The 27,949-nt window shown below is 39.3% G+C and overlaps 1 long non-coding RNA gene across 1 annotated transcript in view; it reads left to right on the top strand.

Moving 5' to 3' along the window:
• LOC126513691 (uncharacterized) overlaps nucleotides 1-8,934 on the top strand; it is a 24,458-nt gene extending 15,524 nt beyond the window's left edge. The window contains exon 6 of the long non-coding RNA XR_007595412.1: nucleotides 8,851-8,934. This is a non-coding gene — a long non-coding RNA (uncharacterized lncRNA). The remainder of the gene's footprint in view (nucleotides 1-8,850) is intronic.
• The last annotated feature ends 19,015 nt before the right edge of the window (nucleotides 8,935-27,949 follow it).

Genomic DNA, 27,949 nt, shown 5'->3' with positions numbered 1-27,949 from the left:
TATATGAGAAAACCTGATATAGTCATCAGTAATGTCCGGAAGAATCAGATTAGAAATGACTGATCCTGTAGGAATGTTTTTAAAGAAGGGAACGTCCGACCTTGGATTTGAAAGATTATGGAAACAGTGCTAACAATGCACAGGCATGATGTATGTGTTGACTTTGCTTTCAATTTCACTGCTAACTTGCTCTACTGACTTCGCCAGCACATTCTTAAGCTGAGCCTCCATTTTCTTATCTCCAAAACGAATCATTTAAACTTCATGGTCTTCAACAGTCGAAGAGAAACAAAAACATGTGTGGAATAACCAGTGAACGTCAGGGGAAGTAATGGATGAGACGGCACTTTTCCTTAGGGGCCTTTCAATCAATTAGAGTTCAGGTGACAAGAAGATAAATAACAAGACTTGGAGTAGCTCCGCACAGAACCTGACTAGCAGCACTGCCTAGACCCACGGCATTGAGATCAGGTCAGGATGGGGAGGAAGAGGAGGGGAGGCTGGCGTATTGCTTGAGTAGTGCTGTGTGCTAGCACTACATGAATCATTCAAAGTATGTCATACTCTGCCCCTGTTTTATGGAAGACACTAAAGCCAGAACAGGTTAGGTGAGATGTTCAACTTATAAGGTAGTTAGTGCTAAAGCTAAACCCAGAGCCCTTCCTCATTGTACTCAGTGACACAACCAGTAGCTATTCTGATGAGTACTCGGGGCTTTGAACCAAGAGAGGAGGAGAGCAGGGGAAGCATTGTCTTCCACTGGGACACTGACAGCATCTAGGGCACATCCACAGGAAACGTGGCTGCAAGGCAGGGCAGTCACTGTTCCATTAACCAAAGAAACTTGGGGAGCAGGCATAGACATGAGATGAACACGCAGGCTTTGCTAAAGAAACCAACAGTCCACCTACTAAAACCGGACAAGAGTTAAATTTTAGGAACAGGAAGTACAAGCCTTGGTGGAAGATTTGAGACAAAAGAAAAATGCTGGTGATGGAGTGATGATGCTTTTGGTAGATCTTCCAAGCAGTGAATGTCCAAAGCTTGGAGACCAGGCTGGGTGGGAGACAGAGTGGTATGGTGGCTGAGAAGTGAGTGGCCAAAGTCTACAGATCTGCTCTGGAATGACACTTACTTACCAGCTGTGAGCAATTAAGCAACTCCCAGCCCTCAGTTTTGTCTGTGGAATAGGCTCATGGACATGGCCCTTTAATACTGTTGATTATATCAAATCCACGTGTGACATTTCTAGTGGAATGCTGGCACAATGTGCTCGTGTTGATGAGAATCCCCTTTGCAGTAACAGAAGCCCAGGATAGGACAGGTTCCATGTGGTAGATATGTTTTCTCTCACGTAAATGTAGCTAAACTGCAGCCTAAGAGTTGTTGTGGTCATGGTATCTCTTCACAGCAATAGAAACCCTAAATAGGTATATCTATCTATCTATCTATCTATCTATCTATCTATCTATCTATCTATCTATCCATCCAGCCTCTATCTGCCTATTTATTATCTATCTACCATCATCCATCTATCCATCTATCTATCTATCTATCTATCTATCTATCTATCTATCTATCTATCATTTATTTATCTGTCTATATTCTATCATCTATCAATCTACCCATCATCTATCTATTTCCCTATTTATTCATCTATCCAGTCACCTGGTACGCTTAAATTATAATATATCTATGATATTATCTTCATTTAAAAGACATTTCTTACTAACAAGCACTTTTTGTTCTTATTCAGTCTTCCAGCACTGAATACATTGTAAGCATTCACTAAGTATCTATGAGAGGTCCAGCCACAGCCTCTCTCCCAACCGAAACTTTCTGTGTCAGTTTTAATAGTGTTTTCTTATGCAGCATGGGAATTAGGTATTGATTTTATTGTGAGACTAAAGAGAATGAACTCATATGCATGTTGTGTGTTATATGGGTTAATAAGTGACATAGACGCTACAATATAGAGTACATATGCAGGTAACACATATGACCTACAGAAGTATGTATAAATATATGTATATACACATGCACACATACACACACAAATGCATGCACACACACACATATATATTCTATATGTTTTATCTTTTCAGTGGTGGGCTTTTAAGTTTAAGCATGCAAATTTGTCACCATAGGGTATTTTCAAACTGTAGATTCTAACATGGCAATTTTGAGATGTTACCTCAGATTTGGCTTTTTCAAGATTCCAAGGCATGTATTGGGTAGATGTGTCAGTGAGTAAACATCTTGTAGCACAAATATGAGGACCTTGGTTCACATTCCTAGTACCCACATAAGAAATCTGGCAGAGAGCTGTGCTGCTGTAGACTCCATGCTGGGGACAGAGATGGGAATCTTGGAGCCCACTGTCTATCTGCCTAGCAGAATCAGTGAGTACCACTCTCCTTCAAAATAAGGAAGAGAACAATTTAAAAAAATACCCAGAGTTAACCTCTAACTTACACGCATGTGCCTGCATATCCATTTGCATACATAGACGCAGACAGATACATGTACACTCACACACACACGTGCACAAAGTCATGAATATGATACTAACTTCATTCAATCGTTTGAGTGGCAAGCATCTGGTAATATTTTTTACTCAAGAATAATTATGCCATGGAACCATTAGGTAACTTTAAGATTAGGTATTCTAGATTTATGTCCAGATATTTTGGGCTCATTAGTGTAAGGCATGGCCTGGAAATCGGATTTTTTTTTTAACCCTCCATGGTGTGAGTGCTGCTTCCATTGCAGGGAGACCGCAGTTGAGAGGAGACAAGCGTAGGATAGAAAGAAGAGATATTTATGAGAGTCTTTGACGTATGCGGAAAGCTACCAGTAAAAATAGCCCAGAATATACCGTCATTTCACCTTTGGATATATCCGTTATGACGCAGAATAGTTATCCTCTGAAGACAGCTGTGCCTCCTGCTCACTGGCTGAGTCCCTGCTTCTACTTGCGGGGGCGCTTAATATTCCCCTGCTCTCTCGGGGAAACGGCAGAGAGAAAATTCCACCTCAGGCTTTTGCATCATCTTGTGAACATCATGGTTGCATGTTGCTCATCTAATTCCAACCATATGGCTTCCTGGGGGCCGTTTAGTTTCTCGGGGACACTGAACTAAGTCTGCTCCTGAGGAAAGATAAGCATGTCCTTTCTAAGGGGAAAAGAAGCCTGGAGCACAAGGATGCTGCAGCTCCTCTCCCATAGACCCAAGGAAAGTCAGTGAGTCATCAGGATGAGGAACTTTCTTTCTAGGCTGACTGGGGGAGGCAGGCAAGTTACAAAGAAGCGATGTATAATGTATATTAAGTATCTGATCTGGACGTTTCTTCCTGGCATAAATTCAGTGCAAAGAAGAGAAGGAAGGAGAGTTCCGGCTATTAGCTTGGAAGAGAGTCCAGGTGATCGGTATCACATTCACTCAGCCTGTAGCATTTGATGAGAGCCTCATTTAATTTGTCACAGGAATGGTGGAAATAAGTGAAGCTGACATAGCTGATGACTGGACATTTACAGGAATACCTCAGAAAATATTTGGGAACGGTCTTCTGGGTGAAAAATGACACCCAGATACTTTCTTCCTGTCTCCAAGTTCCTACATGATAAATTTAGGTAATTTAGCTTTATAGATACAATCAGTTACATTATCCAATAACCAGATGAGAACAACTGATACAATCCATTTTGCTGATGAAGATGATATTGGGATATCTTCTTTATTTAGAAGCCAGCTGAATGAAAACCTGAGAGTCTCGGTGGGGGATCCGAGAGTAGCCAGTCCCAGTAAGAACTTGTCCCTCTGAGAAGTGGGTAAGGAAGACTTTCAACCCTTAGACAGATTTGCAGAGTTTCCATTAATGCATGAGGCAAGTGGGAACTGAAGGAAAGGCTTGAGTTCCCTCAAGCCTGAGACAACAACAGATAGAGCAGAGGCTCTTCCTGCCTGCAAGCAGCCAGTGTAAATGGCAGCACAGATAACTCCCATCCACACATGAATGAACCACCACTTTCAAGACTTTAAAGTTGGCAGAGCTCTAAGGAAACAATAGGTAAAAGCATCTAGCGATCTCTGTGGTCCAAACGCCTAAGTAAGTAAGATCAATTAGAACAAATAGAAGTCATTTCATTGAATAAAGTAGAGCTTCTGGAGGGGACAAAGGATGGAGAGAAAAATGAGGACAGATTTTAGAGGTGAGCATGCCTTGTATAACTAAGAAATTAAGAGTATAAATGGAGAGAATAATTTCTATTTAAATTTGAGTTAAAAACCTTAAGACCAGGTTGAAGAAATATGCAAAAGAAAAGAGGGAAATAGATATTGGAGAACTTATCATTGAAAATATGAAGGAGCTAGTAAATGCATCCAAACTAATTAAAAAGTGGAAGATTACAGAATGAGATTTGAACACGTATGGGAACATGATTTTATAAAGATTGTTTGATTTGAAGATTCAAGATGTTAATTGACAACTAACATTTAGACAGTGTTGGTGGGTTCTTACCTATACCCTGTGTATGACTGCCTAGGCATATTCTGGAAAACTCCCAAGCTGGTAAGCATTTAACCCAATGGACACCCAGTCTATAGAAGAAGAGAAAAGGAAACTGATAGCTGATAATTCATTTACAGATGAATTCAAAGACAGGAAAGCTATGTCAACAGTTGACTAGGAGAAAATAATCCCTCAAATCCAGCCAGGTGATGGTGGTGCATGCCTTTAATTCCAGCACTCGGGAGGCAGAGGCAGGAAGATCTCTGTGAGTTCCAGGCCATGCTAGTCTAAAGAGCTAGTTCCAGGACAGCCAGAGCTGTTCCACAGAAGAAACTCTGCCTCCAAATAAAAACAAAAACTTCAAATCAAGCTAATCATTATTTATCAGGGAAAAAGATTGAGAGACTAGGAGTGTTCAGCATGGTAAAAGACAATGTAAATTGTGAGTTCTTTTATAATTTCATTTATAATCTCACTGATTCATAATTTGTTAGAATATTAATTAATTTGTATTTCACAAAATTATGCCTGACAGTTGTGATAAAAATAGAGAAACTTGAACAAAATGACATTAAGAATTTAATACCAAACTATAGTCAAGTAAATAAATTAGAAAAATAATATGAATTTCGTTTATTATTAAATGTAAAAATACTAAAAATATGAATTTGTGATTATATCAGCATATAACAGTGTCATAGAATATGCAAATTATGGAACATTTTAATATGACCTAGTTAATATTATGACTTACTTTTTGAACCTCACTTAAAATCAATATCGGCAGACATATTTTTCTAGTTTGTTACTCACAGGTCAGCAAGCAAAATAATACTCCTGTATGTGTATCTTTTACTCGTCATTGGACGATTTTTACAGAGCTAATTCTTATGCTGAGAATCATAGCTATAGGAAACCAAACAAAAAATACTAAGTAGGACACCTAGGAGAGAGATACATGAGTTATTTATGTATATGCATATATGCATACCTATGAATATTTATGAGTACATTTAAGTTTTACAGTATTTATAAGCATTTTATTTTTAAATATTTATGCCAATAATAAGATAGTAGCTGGACAACCATGCTGAAGACACTTAGCTAACCCTTTGCTTCTCTGCAAATACTGTAATCAGTTTCATTTTGAGTGTGAATCCCATAAGCGACTGGATGACCTTCGCTTTTGAGAAGATTAAATGGTTCCCTTGTTTACACTCCTGGAACTTAGCAATTTAAAACAATATTATCTAGGAAGATAAATTGAAGCTCAACCTGTTCAAACTACTTCGTATCCCAAAATAATGGAGTCAGAAAATAATGAGACTTTGTTGAATTATGTATTAGCTGTTTATACTGCAATGAGTGGTTAACGGGGTATGTGATTCAGTTCACTGTGTGGATTTGCAGCCAACGCCTGTGAGATACAGTCAGACAAAATGGGGAATTATGAAAACAAGCTCCCCGCTTGTTTCAAGTGAAAGGTGTCATGTCGCCTCTAAGGCTAGTGGTTAAAAGATTTAAAATCAGACTTACGTGTTGACGACTTGAAATATTTTGAAAAATGTGGTCTGATGTGAGTTTTTAAATTTAAATTTTCCAGGATCGAAAGGGCTCACATTCATTCTGTAACGTTGCCTTAACCCTTTAAACCCTAAACTCTCTTAGCCGTGCCTGGTGTTGCCGTGTATATGGAGCCACAGAAACACAGCAGGCGGAAACCAAAGAGCAACAGGAAAGGCCTTGGGAAGTTGCCTGGAAAATATGTCTGGCTCTGAAGAAAGTTGAAGACAGATTTTTCTTAGGAAAAGAAAAAAAAAATACTCTATCAGGCTGGCCTCCTGTCAAAGGTGCTAAAAAAAAATTCTAAATGTTTTTGCTTTATTCTCATTTTGGTTGATAATGGAAAACAAGTCCCACTGGAAGAATTCAAAGCCAGGATTTTAAGTAGGAACAACCAAAATGCTATACAGGCTTTGGTTTTCGTTTAAAAGAGAACTGAGGGAGGGAGGTAGGAGAAGGGTGTATATACCCACATTATTGCCTGCGTGAGATGCCCAAGAACCTAAGAAGACAGAGCAAAACTGACGTCCATGCACGGCTACTGTCATTTCTCACACGAGAGAGTTGTATTCATCATTATGAGTGTTATGTCCAGAGCACATAAGCATTGAGATGGAATTTGAATCAAAGTTTGTACATTCCTAGTTTTATTTGCCTATTCTTGAAAAATCAGTTTGCTTCCTTTACAAAAAGGCATATTGGCCATGAGGATTCGCACCATGTGAAGAGTGATGTACTGAATTTTTAGGTGATTTTTAATAGTTTATTTCAACAATTAAGCATTTATCTTAACATTTGTTTAATAAAAGTAGCACTTCAAGATGTCAGTTGATTGACATCACCTGTAAGGTCGATATGTATCCAGATTAAGTAAATTTAACTGTATGCCAAATTCAAATGATATAACAAAAAAATCACAATATAATAATATACATCAGAAATACGGGGCCAACATGTGATGCTTATCTTTCTAAATCTGAGTTACTTACTCAGTATGATATTTTCTGGTTCCATGAATTTACCTGCAAAGTTCATTATTCAATTTTTCCTTTACAACTGAAGAATGTTCCATAATGTATATGTAGCACAGTTTTATTATTCCTTTGTCAGTTGTAGGACATTTAGCTTGTTTCCATTCCCTGTCTATTGAGAACAGAACAGCAATGAGCAAGGCTGAGGAAGCCCCTGTGGATGGATTGTGTGAAAGTTATCTCACCTGTATTTAATTTGATTTATCACAGTGGTTCTCACCCTTCCTAATTCTGCGACCCTTAAATACAGTTCCTCTTGTTGTGACCCTCAACCATAAAATCATTTCGTTACTACTTCATAACTGTAATTTTGGTGCTGTTATGAACCATGAAGTAAATATTTTGAGAGGTAGAGGTTCCTCAAAGGGATCACGATCCACAAGGATTAGAAGCACTGAATTAACACATCCATTAGTGGTTGGAGACAGGTATTGGGTCAAGCCAAAAAGGATTTTTCCCTCCTATTTTCTACCTTCTTGTTTTAAGAAACATATCTGAGAATGTCACATTTTTTGGTTTAAATCCCTGGGCTTATCCCGTGACTTGAAGGGCAATAGTCAGTGAAGACAGACTCCGCATCCACGCCTTCACAGCTCTTTCCTCTGCAACTACGGTTTAATTGTGGTGGATTTCTCCAGGTAACTCAAAATAGTCTCATCCAGGATCCTTAACTTACCCATCTGCAGAGTCCCTTCTGCTGTTTGAGAGGCAGAATGTCCCATCAATGTCATGGACATCTTTGGCATGGGAGGTTTTCTGCTGCAATGTCACACCGAATTCATTTTCAGACTCTCATCAGCATCCTTCTCTGGCACGCAGTAGATCCTTTGAGTCTACTAATTACAAACAAATGCATCCAGTGTGTTTGAGAACATCACGAGGGCTCTCACCCCACTGCTGGCCATGAGCAACAACTTTGGCATGAGGGTTATTAGGGTTTCATATATCGTTTGAAATTTACCAAAACAACTTCATTTAGATTTTAAATAGTAGCTAAGTGTGTGGGCATTGGTCCTAGCCTGCCTGGGTCAGATTGTCAGCTTCGAGATTCATTAGCTATGAAACTGACCACAATTAAAATAAAAAAAAAAAAAACAACTTTTGACACTTGCCCAAGTTCAGACTTGGATAGCTAACATCCTTGACATCATGGGAATGCGGTAAAGATTAAAGAGACTCATTATGTCAGATTTATCCTGCTGAAGGGAATGCCAGCTGCCATGATGATCATTAACAAATCATTACTGAGTGATGAGGACAGTTCAGACACACATTCTGTGGAAATCTCATCTGGAGTTTACTGTTATATAGTCTATCATGATTTCATGGTACAGAACTTCATTCCTTGGTTCCCAATTTAATAGTAGATTTAAGGAATTTGACAATTGTACATTAAACCTTGGATCACGACTATTTAGTGTTGACAATTTAATGTTCCATAATGAGACTTTTTTCCCTCCATACTTGAGATAGAGAGATAATGAGTGTGAGAGAGAAAGACAGACAGAGTCAGAGACAAAGACAGAGAGATCAACCGACTTGTGGTCAAACATTTGATATTTCTAGAGACAATTAGCTTTATTCTTTGAAAATGTCATCTAGCCTTTGGCAACGTGATTGAATTTAACCTTTGCAATAAACACCTGGGCATTACAGGCACGAAGCAGAATTTAGTGGAGAGGTTGAGAGGAACATCCCTTTGACACAGAGAACAAATCTTTCATTATGATCTGTCTTGCAGAGACTAAAGTAAGAACTTCCTGTGTGCTGTCCCCAGGCGAAGGCTTCTCAGAACCCTGTACTAAGTGGTAATGCTACACTTCTACTTGTAGGTAAGTCATATTTTCCCTTCTCTTGAAAATAGATAATTTTCTCAAAAAAAGGTGTGTTGATTATGGTTTCCCCTCCCTCTATTTCTCTCAGTTCCTCATTGCAATCCCGCCTACCCAGCTCCACCCCGTTTCTGTTTCTATCTCCCAGAAACAACAGGCCTTTGAAAGATAATGATAAAATGTATTAAGACAGGAAAGCTAAGATATCAGAATAAGAAAGAGCGAACAAAAAAGTAAAAGAGCAGGAGAAAGAAGAAAAGAAAGATATAGATGCAGAGACCCACTCATTTGCAAGCACACTCAGGAATCCCATAAAGTCCTAATGTATATGAAAAGGACCTGTAGAGTACAAAATACAATAAAATGTATAAAGTGCAAAAAAAGTAAAAATAGAGTTAAACTTAAAAAGCACAACAAAAACAAGACCTACAATGTTGCCGCTGAGTTCATTTTTTTGTTGTCCTCTACTTGAGGAACACGCAGCCTATGCCCTTAAGAGTAATTTGTTTACCCACAGAGACTTCTTGAAGAAAAACTAAATTGTTATTTGCAACTTGGGATAGATTCTGGGTAAGGTACAAGAGCTTCTGTCCACTTCTCTTTGAGCTCTTGGATGCTGGCTCTGGTACAAACTTGTGCAGGTACTGTGCACGCTGCCTACTTGTTTGTGAGTTCAAACATGCTTAGAGGCCTTATTTCCTTGGGGTTCTCCACTCCCACTGATTTTACCGTAACTCTTTAGCCCTCTCCTACCAGGTTTCCTGAGCTGTGAAGGGAGGGATTTGATGGACACAGGCCATTTAGGGCTGAAGATTCCAAGGTGGCTCTGTACATTGTGAGGGTCTCTGCATTTGTTCCCATCTGCTGCAGGAGAAAGCTTCGTTGTTGATGACTGAACCAAATACTTACATATGAGTATAGAAAAATATCATTGGGGTCATTTTATTGCTACGTTCTTTTAGTAGAGCAGTAGCATTTGGTCTAGAATCAGGTTCTTGGTCACCCATGCAGTTTTGGGAATAGGTCTCACCTTGTAGGGTAAGTCTTAACAGGTATCCATTAGCCACTCCCACAAACTGTGCCGCCACTGCAGTAGCATGGCTTGCAGCAGGACACCACTGTAGATCGCGAGATTTGGAGCTGGTTCTTACTTACATTTCTCCTTTGAGTACTTTTCTGTACCAAGGGCACAAACACACCGGGGTAAAGGCACATTGTAGGCAGTCAACTTCACCATGTTCTATGAGGTGTGTTGTCTTCAGCAATGGCGACTTGCTGTCAATTTCTGGAGAGCCACCAATAACCTTGGCAACAGCCTGTGTTTTCAAGGATTCCCATGAGCCCCTTCTGGACAGCACCTAATTACATGCAACATGTTAACTGCACTGGAAACATTGTTTGATGACAAGAAATGTCCAGCTGGGGCTCTGTCACTCCCCTTCTCCGGTAATTTTATTTAGGTCACTTCTACATATGTCTATATTTTAGGAAGATCCTACTATATTGGGTTTCCATACTATCCCTAAAATGGCCATGAAATCTAGTTGTCTGTCTCTCTATCCCCTCCTTCACCTCTTTACTTCTCTTCCCCACTTGATCCTCCTGTTCCAGTTTCCCTCCTCCTAATGATCTATTTATAATAATCTATTATATTTCACTCTCTTTGGATGATATATCTCTCCACCCTCAGAACCTTACTCTATACCTACCCTCTGTGGTTCTATGTATTATAGCTTGACTATCGCTGACTTGAAAGTTAATATATACATCTAAGGGAACGCGTACCGTATTTGTTTTTCTGGGTTAGGGATATCTCTCTCTGGATGATTCTTTTCTAGTTCCATCTATTTACCTGCAGTTTTCATAATTTCATTTTGTTAATGACTGAATAACATTACATTGTCGAAATGTACCCCCCACATATATGTATATATATGTGTGTGTATATGTATATATGTGTGTATATGTATATGTATATATATCCATCTGTTGAGGGACATATAGATTGTTTCAAAATTCTAGCTGTTATGAATAGAGCAGCAATGAAGATGGCTGCAAAAGTGTCTCTGTGCTTGGAAGAAGCATCCTTTGGGTTTGTGCCCAAGAGTAGTATAACCAGGTCTTGAGGTAGAGAGATTATCATCTTCCTGAATAACTGCCACGCTGATTTTTATTGTGGCTGTAATGAGTTCCACTCCCACCAGCAAGGGATGAGTGCTCCCCTTACTCCACATCCTCATCAGCATGCACTGCCATTAGTTTTATTTATTCCAGCCATTCTGATGGCTGTAAGATGCAATCTCACGGCAGTTTTATTTTTATTTGCTTGATGCCTAAGGATATTGAACATTGTTTTATGTCCTTCTCGACCATTTGAGCTTCCTCCTTTGAGAATTCTCTGTTTAGATATGTACCCATTTTTAATTAGGTAATCTGTTTTCTTGATATCTAGATTTAAAATTTTTTTCATGTATTTTGGATATTAGCCCTCTATTGGATATGCTGCTGGAGAAAATCTTTTCCCATTTTGCTGGCTGTTGCTTTGAGCAAATGTGTCCTTTGATGTGCAGAAGCTTTTCAGTTTCATGAGGTCCCCAGTATTCATTGTTGATCTTAGAGCTTGCCCTAACGGTGTTCTATTCAGAAAGTCTTTTCCTATGTCAATGGGTTCAAGACTACTCTTTCTTCTGACACATTCAATGTATCTTTATCTGGTTTTGTGTTAAGACTTTTGATCTATTTGCAATTAAATTTTGTGCAGGGTCATGGGTTTCTTTGTATTCTTCTACACAGAGACGTGCAGTTTGACCAGTGCCATTTGTTAAAGATGCTGTCTTTTTTTTTCCAGTGTGTATTTTTGGCTTCTTTATCAACAATCAGGTGTCCATAGATAGGTGTGTGGATTTACCTCTGGATCTTCTGACCCTATTGGTCGACTGGTCTGTTGTTAGACCAATATCATGCTGTTTTTATTACTATTGCTCTGTAGTAAAAATTGACATTAGGGATATCGATACCTTTAGTGGTTTTTTTTTTTATTATTCACAATTAGTTTAGCTTGTTTTTAGCAATCTTGACTTTCTAGTATTTCTGTATGAAGCTGAAAATTGTCCTTCCAAGATCTGTGAAGAATTGTTTTGGAATTTTGACGGTGATTGTTGTAAATCTATTTATTGCTTTAGGAGGGATGGTCATTTTTAATATATTAATCCTACGGGCATGTACAGCCTTTCCATTTCCTGCTACCTTCAATTGTTTTCTTCAGTGTCTTAATATTTTTATCATGTAAGTCTTCCGCTTGCTTTGTTAAAATTACTCCAACATATTTTTTATTCAAGGTTATTGCAAAAGGTGTTGTTTCCCAGATGCTTCTCAGTTCATGGTTCACTTCTCAGTGTGTAAGAAGGTTACCAATTATTAGTGAATTAATTTTATATCCTACTACTTTGGTGAAGACGTTTATCAGATATTAGAGCTTTCAGATAGATTTTTTATGGTAACTTCCATAGACTATTATAACATCTGCAAATAAAGACACTCTGACTTCTTCCTGTCCAGTATGTCCTCTTGATCCCCTTCAGTTGTCTTCTTCTTTTTTTTTTTTTTTGCTAAGATTTTAAATGCTATATTGAATAGGTATGGAGAGAACCTCACAGAACTTTCTCATCAAACCATTTGCCCCTGGGCTATTTGTTGTTCGGAGACTTTTAATGGCTGCTTCTTTTTCACTAGGGTTTATAGAGCTGCTTAAATTGCTTATCTAATCTTAAGTTAACTCTTTTCCAACATAATGTTTTTATTGATGATTTGGGAATTTCACATCATGCTTCCAATCACACTCACTTTTCAGTCCTCCCTGCCTCCCACCCTTGTGACCTGCCGACCCCCCATACCCCAAAAGAAGAAAAAGAAACAAGTCCAATTTGTGTTGCCCATATGCTCACTGGAGCATGGACAAACACCCAGTGACCATCCCCTTAAAGAAAATCGAGTCTTTCTCCACTCCCACTCCCACCAGAAGCCATCAGTTTTGGCAAACTACACTTCAGCATCTTTATCACAATTTTAAGAGGTCTCTTCAATGGCTTCCTTCTAGGCTGTTACTTTTAGGGAGCCTGGGGATGGGTTGGGGTAAGGTCGTAGAAGCCATCCATATCACTCTTTCTCAACTGTGAATCTGCAGACATTGATGCCACTGCAAAAGTAGCTTCCTCGCCTTTTATGGTCAGCAGGAACATGGATCCTGGGCTGCCTCATGTCTTTTGGAGACAGCACGACCATGGATATCTACATGGTCTCTGGTGTCAGCAAGTGCCACAGACCTCAGAATGAATTACAGTGGCAGCATAGGCCAAGGACATCAATATGTCCCCCCAGGGCGACACCAACCATGGTGTCCCACATCTGCTGGATGTTTTGTGCCAGGAGTGTTTTAGACTTAACATGTGCTTTGACTGAGGTATCCATTTCTTCTATAATGTCTTTACTGCCTGAGATTATGTCTTCTTCCTCTCATATTCTGTCAGTTAGACTTGTCTCTGAGGTTCTTGTTATAGCTCCTAAATTTTTCATTTCCAGATTTCCCCAATTTTGTTTTTTTTTTTTTTTTTTGATTCTATTTCCACTTTCAGGTCTTGAAATGTTTTATTTATTTATTTCTACTTTCTGTTTTGTATTAATAGATTTCTTTAAGGAATTCATCCATTTACTTTTTAAGAATCTCTATCATGTTCATAAAAGCTATCTCAAGGTCCTTCTTCAACTATGATACAATTCCCAGGGTCTACTGTGGTAGGGTTGCTGGGATCTATTTGTCCTGGCTGTTATTGATTATGTTTTTATGCTGGTATGTAGGCATCTGGGTTTGGCATGAGTATAATTCTACGTGCTGATATCTGGCCTTGTTTTTGTGAGTGAATGCTTGGTCCCTTGGTTTTTGTTTCCCTTTTTATTTATTAAGAAGGTGTGATATGGTGGGTGGGTGTCACCTGGAGGGGAATTCTTCTGAGATCCTGCTAGGTGTGGCTATTGGGGATTCTGGATAAAATGTGTTTCTAGGTATGGAAAGTTTACACTTAGGAATGGGGATTATGCTGGTACAGCTGAGGGGGCTCCCAGGTGGCAAGAGAGCAGAGTGTTCAGCCAGGACATGCTTAGTCACCTGGAACTTGGGGCAGAGAGTGTGAAGAGGCCAAAATATTTAATCTGGTACAGAGCTGGGCATGAGACTGGGGGACTTCATTTGGAGGAGAAGAGAGCAAGTGAAGATCTGAAACTCACCTCCCTGCTCTGCTGGCTTTACCTCTCTGGTAGGATTGGGCAGTGGCTTCTCAGGTAACGCCTGCTGGAGTTGGGGTCTGTGATGATAGACTGAATCAGAAGGAAGGTTGGAGGAGAAGATCTGTGTCGGCTTCTGGAGATGGGAGAAGGGGACAGGGAGAGGAGCTGGTGGTCAGCTACAGAGCTGGGGGTGGGTGAGACTGTGGGACTGGCTCTGGAGCAGGAGGAGGTGAAGATCTGCAGTTACCCTACCTGCTTCCCTGGCTGGTTTGATCTGATGGGTTCCACTTTACCGTGGACTCTTTCCAAGATCGATGACTAGGTGCATGGTTTATTATGTGCTTTCAGCTTTCTGTTGGGTTTTATAATCTCACAGTCTTGGGAATGTCAGCAGATGGTGACTCCTTCGGGAGGTTAGATGAGCAATTAAAAGTGCTGTCTGCTTGCTTTGTGTCGGTGCATATGCTATCCACATTTCATGCTAAGCGTGAACAAACCACACATTCTTCTCTTGCCTTACTTTCCTCTTCGGGAATTTAGGCATAGAAATAATACTTCTTCCTGACTGGGGTGAGGAATGAGTCAGAGGAAAGATGTTAGATCCATTTCAGTCAATACCCACGAAAGCTGGGCAAAAACAGAAATCCTCAAACCTGCTTCTAAAAGTAACATGGTCTAAAACTGTCCTCAGTAGGAGTTCACAGCACTGGAACAAATGATGTTAAAAACAGAGGTTACAAATTAACCTTCATGGAATTAATTACCCAGAAGTTCTTTACTTTCCTTAGAGGCATAGCTTTTTTACTCTGTTAATTGTCCATCCAATGTTCAGCCTTGTGGAATGCTAGCTGGGGCACATGTTTAGCATCAATTCCTGCTTTATCACCTAGAATTTTCCCTAATGACGTAGGCAGTGGTAACCCTTGAATAGCATTCCTGAAGCCTTGGGTTTAGTACTTAGTACTGAGAAAAAAGCTGTGGCCAAGGATGGGGTTGGGGCAAAAGAATATTGCTTTGTGCAAGAACCAGAAAGAACTTTGATTACATTCAACAAATATTTATTGCATATCATTTCTGCAATAGAAAAAAAAACATCTCTACATGAAGGGTACATCTGGATAATCAAATTATGCAATTTTTGCTCAGAAGAAATTTATAATAAATTTAGAACAGACAGAGTTATATTGTCAATGCCCAGGGGCTGCTAAATAAACATTTATTAAACAATTGGTAGATGCCATGAGAAGACTAAAGTATTGTTATTAGAGTACAAATATGGATACATTTTAAGTGGAAGAGCTAAAAGGCCAATGCATTTGGTTCTAAGTAAGGTGGATGTGGGCCTTAAGCAGAAGAATTGTTGATATTGCGATTAGCTCATGCTGGCTTGCAGATGTGAAAAAGCCAACTGGTTATAGGTGCTTGGTGTGCTTGGGGACTGGAGGATTATGATATATGGTCCACAGAGAATGGCACAAAGTAGAGGTAGAAATGAAGTTTATGGTCGATTTATAGAAGTCTGCACATGTTTAGGAATTTGACTTTAGACAGTGAGACACACTAGCCTTTGAAAAGACAGGCAGTGTTGTGCTCATAAACTTTACCTTATAGTGAACAGTTTGGTTTACAGTTCTTCATTATGAGGACTTCACAGTTGGCTCAACCTGATGTCACTGAGCTGAGAGTTGGGACAAGATGCATGGCACATATTTAATTTTATCAAAGATGGCGTACTGACTCCAAGATACCTTTTCCAGGGCTTGGCATGCTCAGAGGGTTCTTTTAGAATGTTTATATCGAAATCCTCTAAAGAAGATACTCGAGGTAGAAATTAGAGAGTCAGGTGAAAGAAGAAGGAAGGACAGGAACATCCTTGACAGAAGGCGAGAATATTCAATGCGGAGCAAGGTTTTGAGCCTGAGGAGTGAGCACTCATGTTATCTATGGCTCCATGAAGCTCCATGTGCTTTGTGTACACATGCATTTTAAGGAACGACTTTCTATCAGAGGTTACTAGGTCCATGATCCCAACCTCACAGCTGAAGACCGTCATTCTAGGCAGGATGATGGAGTCTCAGAAGCGGTTCTCCGTGCACGTGGGTGCAAGGATGTCGGTGACGTGAAAAAGAAGGATCACAGTGGTGTAAGAGATAACGAAAGCTGTGCATCTGGAAAGTGGCAATTTTCTGACAATGAGAAAAACAGGAACATAAAAAGATAATTAAATATTTTCCTAAGTGAAAGTGGTAGATTTTTTGGAATAAAATAATTTGAGGCACAATAGAATATATAAGATGAAGTAAGAATGCGTAGTACTTACTTTAAGTAATGTGACTTCATCCCTAATTGTTTTGCTATTTACTAGTTAGACTGTTGATTATACCTGCAGACCAATCCAAAGACCCTTCTAAGGAGAAAGAGGAGAGGGAATAGAGAAGAAACGGAATATGAGACAGAGAGAAGAAAAAAGTCAAAAATAATAAAACAAAAACACAGGTTCAAACCCAGCTCTGTTGCTAATTATTTATTTTCTATTATTAAAAATTTTCATACAATATATTTTAGTCATATATTTTCCCTTTCCCACGTTTCCCAGATCCTCTCCTTTCCCTGCCTACCCAAGTCCCATATCTCTCTGAAACAAAACAAAAACAATGTTCAAAACAGTGTGAGTTAGCAGGTGTCAGAATTCAGTGAGTAATGTAAAGATTAGGGAGGCTAAGAGGTCAAAGGAATCTTAACTTCTACCTCAGCAACCTTGCGGCTTTCAGAAAAAATATTTTGTCTTTCAAATTCTCATTTACCTCACTTAAAAGATGAAAATACAGAACTATTCAAAACCATTTAAAATTGTAGATGAATTCTGCAAATGACCTGGTGATAGATGTTCAGACAGGCTCTTGCTACGAAAGCATGACAAATTCTTTGGTGTTTATTACAGTGTGAGCTAATACGAGCATTCGTTTCAGAACGAATATAAATTAGAAGATATAGATAATAAAATTTTAGTTCAGTTGGATCATTTAAAACAGTTATTCCAATCAATTTAGTGAATATATTAAATACGTTAAGAGAAATTGTACACAACTGAAACCAGCCAGAATTATAAATGTTGCTCATCCATTAATGGACTCCAGTGAAAACTACCTTGACTGGTTGCTGATTGGCATGCATTGGAGCTGGAAGTTCTCAAGGGTTTCAAGCTGGCACCATATAATTTGTATTGATTTGCCTTCAGCCTCTATGTGACTTACTAAAAAAAAATGTCAGTTTGAAACAAATTTTGGTGGACTGAACCACTCTTTCAGTTCCTTGTCTACATGACAAGATAGGAAAATATTAGTTACTGGGGATTTTGCCTAGATATACTTTTAAGCTTTGAGTTAAATAAATCAAGTAACTAAAATAATTTTGTGGTGTTGTTAAACTCTCCTAAACTTGGCCCCCAATTCTGAAGGCCCGAGCCTGATATCGAAATGAAGGCATCATCATATGCAGAGAGAACTCACTCTTTGCCCTTCACAGACTTAAGAGGTTTTAGAGACTTCTTAATGCTTCTTGGCTTCTAATTGTGTTGATTCGACTTCACTTTCGTGTGCTTGGGTGTCCCTGACTGTAAGTATGTGTGTATGCTTGTGTGTACATACATCTGTTTGTTTGTGTATAAAGCCTTCCTGTGCTTTTTCTCCTGAAGACACTGTGGTGACAGCCAGATCCAGAACAATCTATAATGATATCTTAATCTGAAGATGCTTCCATCTATAAAGACTCATATGGAAGCTAAGACGGATGTTCACTTTCTGACGCGGAAGGTAGCATTCACAGCTTCTGGGGATTAGAAAGGAACACATATGTGGGACACCGTCTTTTCTTTTCTCAGACTAGCACAGACCTTGCCAGGAACTTAATGTATGTAGAACTTCTGTTTAGAATAAATTATTTAAAAACGAGAGTGAGACAAATTACGTAAATAGAGATACAAAAATAGAAAAATTATCTTAGGAAAAAAAGGAGATTTTTATCTTAACGCAAGTCTCAACATATTGATTCTTTTTTGTGACTCAGAACTGATGAATGCTTAATCTTTTCCTAAAAAGTTTTTTAAAAAAGGTACATTTTTTTGAAGCAAGAACATAATGGAAACAATAAGAATAGATGTTGCCTCCAAATATATATCTTTCAAAAATGAAATGCAGGTGATTAGAAAGTAATTCAAATATGCTCATTTTTTTTTTGCCAATAAGAAAAAGCATTTTCCAGCTTCCATTTCCAACTAGTTTTCCCTTTGATGGATTCCATCAGCTCCCAAGAATGTGCCCGAACTGGATTTCCTGGTTCTGTTAGTACCTAATCTTACACTCTCTGAACAGCATCATCCTCACTCACTGACTCTTAGCATCCATTTTGTTTTGTCTGAAGGCAGTCATCCCTAATGTATCTGGTACTTCTCTTTGCCAGGACCTTCCTAGCATTGTCTGCAGAAGCTTTGTCTGGAATAAACAGAGGGAGGACACCTATATAGTATCAGAACCCAGTGAAGTTAGAAAGTGGTGCAGCGAAAGCCCCTAAGAGAGAACATCAACTCTTGTTGAAAGTCAGGGCAGAGAGAGCTGAGCTGGGTGTGGTTGTTCATACCCAGAATCCCAGCTCTCAGGACACTGGGGACTGAAGCAGGAAAATTGCTACAAGTTCTACCAGACCATCTACCAGAACCAGATCATCCTGGTTTACAGGGTTAGATCCTGTCTCAATACCACACAGAAAAGGCCAAACAAAACAAAATAAAGCAAATCAACAAACAACTCTGTTGGAGGAAGCTGCTTGTTTGTTCCCGGTCACTTAGCCCCAAAATAATCACATAGAAACTATATTATTTAAATCACTGCTTGGCCCATTATCTCTAGCTTCTTATTGGCTAACTCTTACATCTTAATTTAACCCATCTCCATTAATCTGTGCATCATCACAAGGTAGTGGCCTACCAGCAAAGTTTCAGCACATCTGTCTCCAGCGGCAGCTCCATGGCTTCTCTTTGACGTCACCCTTCTTTCTCCAAGCATTCAGCTAGCTTTCCCTGCTTACCTAAGTTCTCCCTTGCTATAGTTCCAAAGCAGTTTCTTTATTCATTAATGGTAATCACAGCACACAAAGGGGACTCCCACGTCACAACTCTATTACCACCACCAAAACAAACAAACAAACAAACAAACAGACATGGAAGATCAGTGAGCACAAAAAGGTATTATTTTATCCATTCACGGTTACAGACACTGCAGTTGAAGCAGCCCTGTGGAGTATGTGGTGATGTTCTGGTTTCTCAGTCTCCATTCATCTTTTTGTCTTCCTTGTTTCTGATCATCAGCTCCATAGTGATGCGGTTTTATGAATAACCAGGGGATTTCACCTAATTCCCTTATGTCTTTGTTCTTTTCACATTAGTATTTTCTGCTTACTTTAGTTTACTTATTCATTTACGTAGACAATTTGAGTTCATTGATTTAAGGCCTTGTTCATTTTCTGGGAATGATGTCTGTTACTATAAAATTCTTTCTATTTTTTGCTTTATCAAAAACCCATATATTTCGACATGGAATTTTCATCGAGCACCAAAGACTTCACAATTTTTCTCTTAATTTATCTTTTAACTCCTGTGCTATTTTAAAAAGATCTCATTTGTTTAAAAATTATCTTTCCAGGAATATTTCTGTTATTTGGTCAGTATCTTTGCCATCATGTAAAACAGTTTGCATGTCTTACAGTGGTTTACAATCTTTAAAGACACGTTTAATGGCTTGAATACAGCCTGTTATCCTGAAGGCATTCTGTGTCTTGTAATGAATGTGTGTTCTGCTCTTGTGGAAGAGAATGTTATGAATGCGACCAAGAGATTGGTGACACAGCTCAGCAGATAAAAATGCTTGCCACCAAATCTAGTGATCCAAAGTCCAATCTATGTAGTCAGAGAGACTTACCTGCCTCTATGTAGTTGAAGGAGAGAACTGAGTGTTCCTAGCTCTCTTTGACCTTCACATACCTTGGCCTATAGGTGCCGACACACACACACACCAACACACCACACACACACACACACATGCAATATTTTTAAAGTCAACTAGGTGAGCATGTTCAAATATTGGTAATTATAAGTGCAACTATACTCATACGTTTTTATTTTTATAAATTCAATTTCTGTTCATGTTGACAATGGCTACAGCTATGTTTTACTAGGTGGTGACATTGAGCTCCCTCTTGTGGCTGAGATAAAACTTGAATAGTTCTAAAATTATCAAGTTGAAAGCAAGTGCTTCCGGTATCACAGTCTTTGAACATTTTTACCATGATGAATTGCACTAAAACACTACAGGTAAAGACTGAGGTGGGAAATCATTCTTATCATCGCGAGTTTCACTGTATTGTTTTTCTACTGTTGCTATCTCCAGTTCCTGTGTTAAAGCTGAAAGATCTTCTCTGTGCCACAAAGACAACAAACTAATAACAATCCTTACTGTAGCCGAGCTGAGAATGCGCACTCCATGGCTCCAGGCAGTCAGTTAGTCCTCATGCAGAAACTGAATACAGACTACTTGTTCTTGCGAGTTAAATTGAACTTCCAAAACTCTAATGTTGTTAGCAAGATAGCTTAATCAACAGAGTGCTGGTCATGGGTCCCGAGGCTCTGAGTTCAGTCTCGGGAACCCCTGTTAAAAGCTGAGTGTGGCAGCAGGTGCCTATGATGCCCATTGTGGGATGATGGTGACCGGCAGATCCCTGGATCTGACAGGTCACTGAGTGGCCATCTTAGCTTAACTGGTGAGCCCCGGATCCCAGTGAGAACTTGTGTCAAAAAGGTGAGCAACCTCCCCATAAGAAACAACACCCAAATTTGACATCTGTCCTTCACAGGCGTGTGCACACACATGTTCCTTCCCCCCAGCACAAATAAGTATTCACACACACACACACACACACACACACACACACACACACCAGAAAGAGAGAGAGAGAGAGAGAGAGAGAGAGAGAGAGAGAGAGAGAGAGTTGAAATCCTCATTTATCAGAATCTGATCTTATGTTCTTTATTCAATTTAAGTATTCAATTTGGATAGGAATCCAGTATCAGCTCTCCTTTATTGAAACTGAAAGAGATAAACATAACAAGGAAGCCCACTACTGAACAGAAAGACCAACATCCACAAATCCCAGAGACAGCCCTGCAGCATATTCTCACACAGCCCTGGCTAGGCAAAGTGATATACACAAACTTTCTTGAAGGTGAACTTGAATGAAATTTTGTCAGAGTAATATTTCTGCATCTGAGTTGGATTTTCCCCTATATGAGTCATCAAGAACTTTTGTGTAACTTAATATACTCAGAATTGCTAAGTGAGTTTTCATCATTAATGTGTGAAATCTAAAAGTGCTTATAGCCCATAGGGAGGCTCAGGCTGGAGGAACCCAGACAGTTTACATCATCAAAGTTTATGCCCTCAGTTGGGTTTGCTGATACGGAGCTCCGTGGCTTCCCGGAGATCATGACTGAGTAGCGGAAAATGTTCTTTATTCTGGTTGAATACCCATCAGGTACCAAAAGAGTCAACAGTGTCCACAAATAGAAACAGAAGCTGTCCACAGTATCAAAACCCATAAAAGACCAATGGTGCAATATTACTGTTAGGTTTGCTCCTGAAGCAGATCTTGGTCGAGCTGTTTGCATTGACTTTATTGTTTCTTTATTTTACTGTTCCGGCACTTCTTGCATGCTTTGTCTTAATCTTCCAGGCAAGCATCTTCACTTAACACCACTGGCTCTTGATGGTCTTAATTCTGTGTACTGCATTTTAGACAGATGGGATTTCTTCTAGTGATTTTTAGATAGAAAGTAGAAGAGATTGAAGGGATGGAAGCCATTCCTACAGTAGATATGATTTCCTTAGGTGCTTTAGAGAGTTATAAATCCCGCATCATATCCAGCTCACATCGCACTCGTGGATCAATATTCATAGCTGGTTCTCCCATGGTCCTCTTCACAGATCAATAAATGGAGCTCTCAGGCATGCTAACCTCTTGGCATAATCTGCTTTCTCATTCAAACATGCCATCTGGGCTCTACTGGGGACATCATTCTCTCATGAAATTGGCGCTGGTGGCAATGTTCATCTGGCTTCCTGGCCCTGGTAATTATCAAGTCGTGTTTTCTCGTTCATAAATATGGCACTTACTGCTTGGGAAACTAAGGCCTATTTCGGTATATCAAGGTGCACATTTGTCTTCCATGCCCAGAAACTATGTCTCAAGCTGGTTCCCTGAGAGCTATGATTGTGCAATGTTCCTTCGTGTTCCGCCAGTCACCTCTCTTTGCCATTGCGTATATTCTTTTCACTAGAGTCCCCGAACATGGTGCTGAAGGCAAGTGAAGAGACATCTCCATGGAGATGTCAAGGCCACTATTTATTCATATCCACAAGTGGTTGCTCATCAGCACCACACATTGTCATCTGCCTAGGATTAAGTATGACCCTCTCAGAAGCAACGCTCAGGGAAGTGTCTCTGCTGCCTGCAGAGACAAGCTTAATCATCACAGGTTTATTTCCTCCTTCATTCTCTGAAAAGAGCAAAGAGGAGCTTGTGCAGAAGAGGCCTGGACACTTCCTCAGCCTAAGGATAGGGCACTGCAGCTAAAGCACATCTCAGTTGTCTTGGGATTCTAAATTTGATTCCAGTGGAATTCCTTGTTTTTGTTGCTGATGTTTCTGTACTTAACAAAAAAGAAACTACTGGACCACAACAGAGTAAAGCTTCTATTGTTTTGTTTTTTGTGACCTTCAGTCCATCTGTTCAGCAGGATTTCCTTTCTCCTTTGTGAATAAAGTAATATGTTATTTAGTAATGAAATGTTTGTCAATTCAATGATATCAGGGAAATGCCCAGTTCTGAAAATTTTATATGAAGTTACTAAAGATTACATACATATTTTCTCCTAAATGTTTTAAACTTTCAGGAATATGAATAAGTTTATTAGTGATTTGATTTATTATTGTGACTTGAAGGTATACAGTTGGTTAAAAAACAGTGCTCACTGATCTGTTCTAAACACTGAAGCAAGTATCTACAAAGCATCAAGCCATGAAATTGCACTATGTGTTGATGCTGAAGAGTCAACACATGAGTAGAAATATATAAAATTATACTGAGTATATATGTCTCTTAGTTCAGGGGGAAAATGGTTTTTTGAAATTATCTAAATTAATATAATTATTTAAATAAAAACTGTTTTTAATTAGCTACATAGATGGCATGTTTACTTGTAAAAATCTTTATGCACATAATATTATCAGGTAACAGAGAGCGTATATTGTAGCACTGTAAGCATAGCATCCCTAACTAGATTATGACCTTGACTTTAAACTTTTTCCAGCGGATTCAGAAGACTCCTTTGAATAGGCGTTTTAAAGATGCTGTTTGTTATCGTGCACACTTCAGCGGGAATGAGTCAGTGCACAGAGGCGAAGGAAGTTGCATTAGGCAGCAAATCCTGCACTAAGGCTTCTCTGCCAGGTACTTGATGCAAACAGTGTTTTCCTTTTCTAACAGTGGCCCTGGGATGTGACTAAAGATGTACATTCACATTCCACTGAGATCTAAATCATACTCCAAAATCAGAACTACCTTTCGTACTAAAGTCATAGTTCATAGCTGCTGATTTCCCTTGCTGGGGTCTTAAATCCTAGCTCTTTGTTTCTTCTATTATAGTTACAGATTTGAGGTCAAGTATTTGTGCTATTGGCATCCAATATCTATCCATTCAATTTACATTACAAGAGAAATTAAAGGCGACTTTTCTTTCAACAATGTATACTGGACAAAGATGAAATTCTACCACTCTTGTTATACTATATCAGAGAAGCATGCTGATGCTGAATGAGACCTATTGGTGCCTTTTCATGGAGTTCCCTATGTTGGTTATCGTCACTTGTATGTACTTTTGTCTTCTGTTAAAGAATATATGAAGCCAGGCACTGGGCCTCCATGCCCTTGTGACCTCAGTGCTCCTGTTTCATGTGTGTCACTCAAACAGTTGTTGAGGAAGGAACCTGGGGCTGGTCCATGCGTGTTGAAAGTTCCCTTTCCTTCTGCCATCCGTCTCTCAGTATGGAAGACAGTTGTTACTGTAAAGCAGGCTGGAACCGTTTCCTTCCTCGGTGCTCCCATAACTGAGCCTCACGTTAATTTCTCCTTGTGTGTGCTTTCAAACTAGAAAAGGAGCTTAATCACTTTTGGACTGCCTTTTCCTTAAAACAGCTTCTGTTATGATAAAAAGTCCTTCAGAACGCTTTCAAAGTGTCATCGCATATGCCCAAATCAATCAATCAATTAATTAATACATGCAAGAATGAACAATTTTTGTCAGCTCTGACACTCTCTAAATTTCTCCCTTTTGGGGTGTCTACATATTCCTCTTGGTGTGTGCTTGAAAAAAATGCCTGGTAGCTCTGAGAGATCCGTTTACTCAGAGGAATTATAGACACTATATTTTTGATTGGGCCATGCATCCTGCCCTAAGTAAAGATATAAAAAGTAACTTCTCAATCCTGAAAATAAGGTGCCTCCCATGACAGGTGGCAGTAACGAGGTCCATCTTCATTTGTCACGTTCAGTGCAAGCCATAAATCCCAAGGAAGAAAAACGAATTTGTTTATTTGCTTTGCTTTGTTTTAGGGTTATAATAGGACTCTTGCCACGGAAACAGTAGGTAGCCCGACTTCAAATCCTCACCTCTCCTTCCTCTCTTTAAAGTCCAATGACCAAGCCTAAGTTCCAATACTGTTGCAGACCATCTAGTGAAAACTCTCCTCCCTCCTGCTTCCACCACTAACCTCTCTAGACTACAGAGGTTAAATCTGGACATTAACAGTAAAATAAACAATAGAAAGCTCACAAACTTATGGAAGCTGAAAAAAATAAAAAAAATCTTCACTACTTAATGAAAACTGTGTAAATGCAGAAATTAAAGACTTTCTAGAATTGAAAGAAAATGAATACATAATGCACGTAAACTTATGGGACTAATGGAGGCAGTCCTAAGGGTCAAGTTTACAGCACTAAGTGCCTATATTAAAGAAAAATGGAGAAATCTCATGCTAGCAACTTAACAACACACCTGAAATCTCTATAACAATAGAACAAAACTGAGAAATCACACCCAGAAGTGAGAAGACAGCAAGAAATCATCAGACTCGGGGCTGAATCAATAAAATAAAAACAACAACAACAAAAAAAACAATACAAAGAGCCAATGAAACAAAGCTTTGGTTCTTGAGAATATCAGTGAGATTGACAAACGTTTATCCAAAGTCACTAAAAGGCAGAGAGAGAAGATCCAAATGAACAAAATTAGAGATAAAAAGGAGGACATAGAAACAGATTATCAAGGAAATCCAGAGAGTTATAAAGCCATATTAAAAAGCAAAACTAGCCGGGCGGTGGTGGCGCACGCCTTTAATCCCAGCACTCGGGAGGCAGAGGCAGGCGGATCTCTGTGAGTTCGAGACCAGCCTGGTCTACAGAGCGACAGGCTCCAAAGCCACAGAGAAACCCTGTCTCGAAAAACAAAAACAAAAAAAAAACAAACAAACAAATAAAAAGCAAAACTATTGTACGGACTGGTTTTTGTCAACACAAACTAGAGTCATTAGAGAGGAAGGCAGGTGCGCCTCAGTTGAGGAAATGCCTCCCTGAGATACAGCTGTAAGGTATTTCCTCAATTAGTGATCAATAGGGGAGGGCCCAGCTCACTGTGGATAATGCAACCCCTGGGCTGGTGGTTCTGACTTCCATAAGAAAGCAGGCTGAACAAGCCAGGAGATAATCAAACCAGTGAGCAGCACTCTCCACGGCTCCTGCATCATCATCTCCTGCCTCCAGGATCCTGCGCTGTTTGAGTTCTTGTTTTGACTTCTTTCAGTGATGAACAGTAACGTGAAGGTATACATCAAATAAACCCTTCCCCCAGTTTACGTTTTCACCGTGGTGTTTTGTTTCAGTAATAGAAGCCCTAAGACACTTATGTCCTGTCAAGTTGGAATATCAATAAAAATGAGTAATTTTATTGATACATACCACTTACCACAGTTAAATCAAGATCAGATAAATTATTTAAAAAAATCTATAACCCTATTGAAAAATTAAAACAAAACAAACAAACAAAAAGAAAGAAAAAAAGAAAACAGGGCCAGATAGCTTTGTGCCAGAATTCTCCCAGATTTTCAAAGAAAAGTTAACTCCACTATTCCTGAAATTACCCCACAAAATAGAAACAGAAGGAATTTTGACCAACTTCTATGAGGCCTCAGTTACCCTGATACCAAAGCCACACAAAGACCCAATGGGGAAGAATTACAAATCAGTTTCCCTTATGAACATAGATGCAAAAATTCTAAATAAACTACTTACAAACCAAATGTAAGAACACATCCAAAAGACCAAGTAGACTTCACCCCTGAGATGCAGGGATAGTTCACTACATATAAACTGATAAATGTAATCTACCTTATAAACAAACTGAAAGACAAAAACCCCAGAATTATCTCATTTTTATTGATTAAATTAAATTGCCTTCATGCATGTATATATTTTAGGAAACTTCTACTGTATTAGGTTTCCATGTGCCTAAATTAAATCTCCAAATAATGGGGGAGAAAGAGTCCTAACTTGCCATCTCTTGTCACCAAATGAAGTTTCCAATACTAAGAAAGGGTTATCTAATTGAGTTCTTGGGCAAAAGGGTCCCGTGGGAGCAAACAACCCAGACAGTTGCCAAGGCTATGAGTGTCTCTCCACAAAACTCACAGCAAGGCACCATTGCTGATGATAATACCTTTACAATTCATTGAACGTGGTGAAGTTGAGCATCATAGAGCTTTCACCCCAGGTGCCTGTGCCTTTGATGCAGAAAGGTACTCTGCACACTAACAAAGGAGAAACGTAAACAAGACTCAGCTACAAACACTGTGATCTACAGTGCTGTGCTACCGGCCAGGTAGGCTAATCAATGGTGGCTCAAAATTTGTGGGAGTAGCCAAATAATATCTGGTTTGACTGAAGGCCCAACTCAATGAGATGGAGCTCATGCCCAAAACTGCCTAATTATTAAGAACCTGAAACTAGAGAAAACTCAAAATCCATCAATAAAGCTGAATGCTACTGTTCTACTAAAAGAACACAGCCACAAAATAAGTCCTGATGACATTTTTCTGTGCTCAAAAAACAGTGACTTGCTCAGCCATCATCAATGAAGTCTCCTTCTCCTGCAGCAGATGGGAACAAATACAGAGACCCACAATCAAAGAATACACATGGACCTTGAAACCCTCAGCCCTAAATGGGATGGGATGGTGCCAGCAAATCTCTCCCCTCAAGATCCAATGAAATAAACAATGGAAGAGGCAGAGGGGATGGAGGACAGCAAGGAAACAAAGCCCTCTAAGTTAACAGGATCACAGAAACTGAGGCAGCATGCACAGGGCCTGCATAGGTACTTACCAGAAACTATCTCCAGTCCTTAACCACCCACAAATGAAAATTGAATTTTCTCTAGGGATCTCTCACGAGAGAAACAAACTTCTCTTGTAGCATGCTTATCAGTAGACAGCCTACAGAAGCAAACTCAAGGGCATCAAAACATGCTATTAATCATCCTAAAGTCTGATGATTTAACAATGACTGCACAAT

The sequence above is a fragment of the Alexandromys fortis genome, unplaced genomic scaffold (assembly GCF_014885135.2).
Source record: "Alexandromys fortis isolate MF-2015 unplaced genomic scaffold, M_Fortis_MF-2015_v1.1 scaffold_17, whole genome shotgun sequence".
Classification (NCBI taxonomy): Eukaryota; Metazoa; Chordata; class Mammalia; order Rodentia; family Cricetidae; genus Alexandromys; species Alexandromys fortis.
Note: the sequence above shows the minus strand (reverse complement) of the source record. Positions and strands in the feature narration are given on the sequence as shown.